Here is a 7,688-nt window from a genome sequence, read left to right as displayed (position 1 = left end):
GCGGTATTTCTCTTTCTGTGTCTGGCTTATTTCACTTAATATAATTTTCTCCAAGCTCATCCATGTTGCTTCAATTGGCAGATTTTCATTCTTTTTTATGGCTGAATAGTATGAGAGAATATCAGATAAAGTATAGAAAGTGTCTGAAACATACTATACCTTTAAGAAATACTAGAAATGTTAGTCTCAGAGTCCTTCCTTCAATAAATGAGGGGATTTTGGTGTAGAATAAATAGCATAACTGTGTTAGAGAGTATTTGAAAATACACACGCAAGACCTGCGCTCTACACACATTTATGTAATGTATGAGCTTTGGTGCTATTTTTTGTAGCATGTCTCCTGATGGAGTTTGAAAGAGGAAAAGATATTTGTGTCTTACCATTTTATTATTTAATGAGTTATCCTGTCTGATTCTTTACTGTTCAGTTTAACGTTACAGAAACACACACTCACTCAGCACATGTAGAAAGAAATTGTAGTCGTCTTTCTCCATGTGAATATATCCTATGGGCAGTTGGAAAAGAGAGTCTGGGCATCAGAGAGAAGAGTGGGATGGACGAACAAATTCAACTTGGCAGTGCCCCGCAAATGTGTATTAAAAATGAACGATTGTGAGAGAGACTCACCTTTGGGAATCATTATCAACAAATGAAACTGCACATATACTTTCAGTTTTTTTTATCTTCATATACGTTTTTCAAATGTATTTAGGACTATTCACTTCATGTTTTCTTTGTCTCTCTTTGCAAAAATTGATACGTTTCTGTTGCATAAAACACACCCTTTCGATATTTCTCCAGGCAAACACATTTTTCAAATATATTTTGGATCACAGTTTAAATACTGTTTCATAATCTGTTATTAATAAGTCAGTATTGCTCGTGTTTCTCCTTGGAGAAATCCATGCTTTTCTGTTGCAGCAAAGGTAGAATATTGAGATAATCGCCACCTGCTGGTCAGATCCTGAACTACATCTCTGCATGTCTGGGAGGAGGCTCTACAAGACTTTGGCGAGGGCGGGGCCTCTGGCCTGACCCGCCAAACGGTGCTCGCTGGAGGCTTGAATGGCACAGGCAGCCCTTCCTGCAGAATCAATTGCTGCCTGGCTCTCTGAGTTCCCGGCAGGAAGTTCCACCTCTGTCTCGGATGAAGAGAAAGCCGCCAGTGTGAGTGTCTCTGAGTGAGGTGTATGAGTGGGTATCAGTGTGTGTGTGCGTGTGCGTGTGTGGATATTTTGTATTTTGAGTCATATCCTTTTAGGCACATTTGCTTCATAACATATTCTCAGTCGTACACATGGGGATGTTCTCAACAATAAGTGGAACCAATCATATTGTACATACAATGTGTAATCTGCTTTTTAAAAAAAACATTAGCTGAATTCTTTTTTTAAAATAAATTTAATTGTGTATATTTAAAGTACACAACATTATGTTATAAGATACTTATATATAGTGAAACAGTTACTGTAGTGGAACAAATTAACATGTCCATCATCTCGCATAGTTACTCACCCCCCGCCGCCCCGCTGTGGCAAGAGCAGCTATAATCTACTCATTTAGCAAAAATCCTGAATACAACACACTGTTATTAACTGTAGTTCTCATGCTGTACATTAAATCTTTTGATTTGTTCATCCTACATATTTGGTACTTTGTATCCTTTGACCTACACCTGCCCATTTCCTCTCTCCACCCCAATCTCGACTCTGGTAACCACTGTTTTATTCTCTGTCCCTATATATTTGACCTTTAAAAAAAAAAAAAAAGATTCCACATATAAGTGAGATCATGAAATTTTTTTTTTCTGTGTCTGGCTTATTTCATTTAGCATAATAGACACGTTCATTCATGTTGTGGCAAATGGCAAGATCTCTTCTTAAGGCTGAACAACATTCCATTGGGTGTACGTGTGTGTGTGTATGTGTATGTCTGTATATGTGTGTGTATATATATATATATACACCACTAACTGTGAATTTCTTTCCACTATGTATATACCACTATGAATTCATTTCCTGGCTGGTAGACCTATAAAAAATCAGTTTCTGAAATCAGATTACAAGTTTTTTCCCTGTATTAAAAACTTTATCTCAGTCGCTTTCCTAAATCATAAGACATATTATATGTGTTTGTAATTGGAAAAAAATCAAACGATGATGACATATACATGTGGAAAGTGAAATGATCCTGTCTACCTCCTCTTCCCCAGCTGAGGAATCCTTTCTTAATGGTGTGGAGCATATTCTGCAGATGATTTTTTCTCTATAGAGAGAAAATGTTTCTGAGAATATGTTTATATGGAAATATATATGCACAAATTACAAGAAACAAAATATGTATGAAAAAGTGTCATGAGATGAATGTTAGTGTTCCCCCAAATTCATAAGTTGAAGACTTAACTCCCTGGTTCTTGATGGTATCTGAAGATGGGGCCCTTGGGAGGTAATTAGGTTTAGATTAGGCCATGAGAGTGGAACTCTCATGATGGAGTTATAATGCCCCTATAAGAAGAGGAGGAGAGAGAGAGGTCTCTCTCTCTCTCCAGGAACATGCACTGAGGAGAGGTCATGTGAGCACACCGTAAGAAAGCGGCTGCTTACAAGCTGTGAAGAGAGCTCTCACTGGACACTAAATCTGCCAACACCTTGATCTTGGACTTTCCAGCCTCCCAGAAATGTGAGAAATAAATTTCTGTTGTTTATAAGCTACATACCCAGTCTATGGTATTTTGTTATAACATTCCAAACAGACAAAGGCAACATGCATATTGCTATGGTTTGAATGTGTCCCCCAAAGTTTGTGAATTGGGAACTTAATCCCCAATGCAACAGTGTTGGGAGGTGGGGCCTAATTAGAGGTGATTGGCTCTCATGAATGCATTAATGTCGTTATTGTGGGAGTGGGTTATTTATCACTAGGGTGGTTTTTCTTTTTTAATAAAAGCGAATTTGGCACTTTCTAGCCATGTGATGCCTTCTGCCGTTTTATGACAAAGCAAAAGTCCCTCATCAGATGCAGCCCCTTGATCTTGACTTCCCAGCTGACAGAACTGTAAGAAATAATTTCCTTTTCTTTATATGTTACCCAGTCTGTAACATTCTGTTATAGAAACACAGAATGGACTAAAACATACACACACATTTTTTGTAAAAATGGGATGACCGCAAACATTATCATGCAATGTACCTTTTTGGACTGAGGATAAAGTTACAGAGACTTTTATTTGTGTGTTCATTGTAATTGGATATTTTCTCATAAGCTTAATTGCATTCCTGCAGTTTTCTATGACATTTAAAATTTTGATTTTGTTTGTCTCTCTCCTGGTCAAAGAGAGTTCCTGGTATACAAAATGTTTTCTGAGGTATATATGGATAATTTCTTCCCAATTTTTCATACGTTTAAAAATTTTTGTCTCGATTTTTATGAAGAACAAATCAATACAGCTCATTGTAAAAGTTTTAAAGAATCACAGGAATTTAAAGATTGCCACTCTGCGGGAAGATTTGAGATAAAAACCATCCGAAGCCAGGAAGGGACACAGCAGAAAAAGCTGGGGTTTAGAGTCCCTGGCCTGTGTTTTGCAGGCTTGGCACTGGGGGTAACTTGCTTTGCATCATGGAGTCTTAGTTTTTCTCATTTCTAATAAGGGATCTTATTACATACCTTGTATGTTTATCATCATGATTAGAGGAGATGAAATATAAATTTCCCCAGATATAATCCAAGCTTTGGTAAATAAGAATTTCCTTCCTCCAAGTCATTTTCCCAATGCCTGAAACCTGTGCTTTTGTCTGAATTATTCACCACTTCAGAAACTTCAAATCCTCATACCTCCTAGCCCACGGGGCAGGATTTTTCTTCATCATCATCTTCCTCACTAAGTGGAGTTGTATGGTATGTACCCATGTGGGCATGACACAGTTCAGGTATAATACCAGAAAAGTTTACAACTGCCAGTTTGTAATCCCTGGAAGCCCTCATCTATGATGGAGGCTGCTGGGCACTGAGGAGGTCCAGAGGCTGAACTCATTCGTGCCACTTCCTGGAAATGTGGTTTATCCTTGGCAGGTCTGGGGCTGATCATCAGTAAAATGAGAATAATGATGCTTTCTTCCCAGAGTTGTCTTAGGGAAATGAGAAATCCATGGAAAGCTTCAGTGGTTACTATCTTAGCCTTACCCTGCCTTCTATCTCATGCAGCAGAGATAACTGTGATAGAAACTAAATGGCATTTCTCTTAGAACAGTTAGGACACTCAGGGTATTGAGAGAAATGTGCACAGACTTTCCTGATGTATTAGGTATGGTGACTGTCCAGTGCTGTAGAATGAGTTAACTGGGGGACTTGGCAAGAGAACAGAAAATCCTCACGCCATTTCCTACCAATCCATGTGCTTTCCCATCCTTGGCATTTTGCCTTTTATGTTGTAAGAGAGGAAAAACTGTAAGAGGTGTAAAAGTAGATTTCCACTAAGACTTGGAATGAGACAGCACAGAGGAACCAATCCTAATAACATGTGCTGGCAGAATGCTACAGTCAGGGGACCTGTGTCCTGATAGCAATTCCATCACCTCCCCAGAAATGGAAATATCTATCTTCGTGGATGCATATGAAATTATGGGAAAAATACTGTAACAAAATGCACCAAAATGTTGACTGTGTTTACCATGAGGGGGCGGGAGTGCTGGTTAATTATATTTTATTCTCTGTATTTGACAGTATTTTCCACATGCTCCAAAATGAGTGTGGATTACTTTTATAATAATAAACAGAGCCTATAAAATGTGTTTTATTTTTAACTGATAAAGAGCACCAGGTTGAGAGTTTCCTAGGAAAGAGCAGGCACGTTACATGCCTGCCAGGGCTGGGTGAGGCAATAGAGTGTGATCTGGGTAGTTAGTTTAGATCCTTGCGCCTCAGGCTTTCTATCATGGGAGACTGGAGCTTAATCCCTCAATCACAGGGCTTCCCAGGGTGAGAGGTGTGATGAAATCACCAGTGTCATTGTGGGGGATCTGTGCTGTTCTATTGATCAGTGATTAGTCCCCTCACACTTTAGAGGGAGTGACACTGTATCATCCATTGCTTGAGTCTGTGGTTCCACTACACACAATGATCTTATTGCCCTGATCCCCAAACCACAAAACTCTACCAGCACTCTCAGCACAGTGTGATTCTCTAGGTATTCTCTAAAGGGTTAGTGCTGTTTTGTTTTGTTTTTGTTTTTATGATCTGCATTGGTGGTTCTCAAAGTCTGGCCCCCAGGCAACACCTGGGAGCTTGCTAGAAAGTGCTGATTCTTAGGCTCCATCCCAGACCTACTGAATTAGAAACTCTTGAGGTGGGTTCTAGCAATCCTTTAACAAGCTTCTCAGGTGATTCTGATGAAAGCTGACGTTTGAGAATCATACTCCACAAAACTTAAAACTAATGTAGTGAATGAAAAGTGTTAATCTCTGAGTTAAGGAATTAATCATACTTTTATTTCACATACTTTTTTATAACCTTCATTCAAAGTAGAATTTGTTCATTTTGCCGAATGGTTTTTCATTGGGAAAAAAAAAAAAAAAAAAATTGAAGTTGACAGTCACTGCCATCTAGTGACCAGATCCATAATTGCAGCATTGCAATGAAGCAGGGAGGGAGGGAAGGAAGGTCTCCCTTGCAGAAGCCCACCAGAAGAAACTTTCTGGGAGTTATATACCAAAGGAAGCGTTAGGCAGTGATGCAGACAGAGCCCATAGACATTAACTCATATGGCAGGATGTTTCTCTTGGCTCTTCTTTAAATTAAACACAACTGAGTGAAGAGATGTGGGTGGTTATACACATAAAGATGTATTAACCTCCTTTTCATGTTACAATATATTTAACATCTGCTAATCTCCAGAAATATATTTTTTCAGCATTAGTTTTGAAAATTGTCACAACTAGGCTTTTGCTATGCTGTCATAATTTTATCTTAGTTATTTTTATTTTGCTAATGAAAAATTAGTGTACATTTGTCTCCAGCCCTTGAAAACACTGGAGAAACACACATTTATATGAGGCATTATCTTGTATCTACCCTCTTGCTATGTCCTGCCTCAAGATAACCACTCAATTGATTTGTAAATATTTTCTAGATGTTTATGTGGCTTGTATATATTTTAAAATAATATATGTATGTTCTTATGAAAATATACATTCCTCAAAAATCAGATCATGTTGTACATTGTGTTCTGTATATTGCTTATATATTTATACATCTCAATGCTTTTGGTTACATTTCTTTAATTTTTGGTGTGGGTGAGCAATTTTACATATGCTGATTTGTCATTCATTTTTCTTCTTTGAATTACCTGAATGTGAACATGACTCTTTTAGCTAGTCAGATTTTCCTACGTGTCAGGCATATTATGTCTGTAAATTATGTTGCAAATATGTTTTGTCTCTGGTGTCCTAATATGAGCAGACACTTTATGTATGTTCTCCTGGAAAGTGGTTGTCTGGCGTCCATGCTAAACTTGTCACTGCTGAGCTGTAAATTGTCCCTTCTGCGATCCTGACCACTGCCCTAGGAGCATTACATCTGTGCACATTGTGGCCTCTTTGCTCTGACTCTAGGCAATTTCATTCACCAGCTTTCTCAGCACAGGGTTTTAGCCAGCTAAATATAATAGCTGCTAATATGAATTATACATTTTAAAATAAGAAAGAAGAAGGAAACGGCCATTTCAAGATAGGGGTAATCATTATTTTATTGAAAGAACTGTTTTCTAACCAGTATTTGAAAATACATTTCTGGGGTTTATTCATTTTGCCAAATTAATACATCACAATATTAATAGTCCTGCCCGCACTCGCACCCCAACCAGAAGATATTCATTAATAATTTGATGTATATTCTATTCATTTTTGTATATATCTTAATAAAATGCACAGACATTTATCCAAGTGTAAAAGCATATTCTTTTACAAACTTGTGATCGTCCTCTCCATACTGTGTTGCTATTTACCTGTTTCATGTAGTATGAAAGCTTTTTTGGCATTGTTGAGGATTTTTGCATCTATGCTCATCAAGGATATTGGCCTGTAGTTTTCTTTCTTTGTTATATCTGTCTCTAATTTTGGTATGAGGGTGATACTGTCCTCATAGAATGAGTTTGGGAGAGCAGCAGCATTTTATATTTTTTGGAATAGTTTGGAAAGAATTGTTATTAATTCCTCTGTTTTTTAACATGTCTTTCTTTGACAATATTTTTGTTAAAAGATAATTGACTATATACTGATAGGGTACAGAATCAAATGTCAATACATGTGTACAATATGTGGTGATCAAATCAGGATAATTAGTATATTCATGTTTACACAATGTAATCAATCTTTGTGACCCTTAATTAATTTCTCACTAACCTCCCTCCACCTCCCCATTTCCCACCTCTAATAACCACAGTTCAGTAATGTCAATACATGTGTACAATATGTGGTGATCAAATCAGGATAATTAGTATATTCATGTTGACAAAATGTAATCAATCTTTGTGACCCTTAACTAATTTCTCGCCAACCCCCACCCCCTTTCCCACCTCTAGTAATCACAGTTCTGTTCTCTCCTTTTTTTGAAAGTTTAATGCATTATTGTATTTCTTTCTTTCTTTCTTTCTTTCTTTCTTTCTTTCTTTCTTTCTTTCTTTCTTTCTTTCT

This window comes from Galeopterus variegatus, unplaced genomic scaffold (assembly GCF_000696425.1).
Source record: "Galeopterus variegatus unplaced genomic scaffold, G_variegatus-3.0.2 Scaffold4408, whole genome shotgun sequence".
Classification (NCBI taxonomy): Eukaryota; Metazoa; Chordata; class Mammalia; order Dermoptera; family Cynocephalidae; genus Galeopterus; species Galeopterus variegatus.
The sequence above is the reverse complement of the archived record's forward strand: the minus strand, read 5'-3'. Positions refer to the sequence as shown.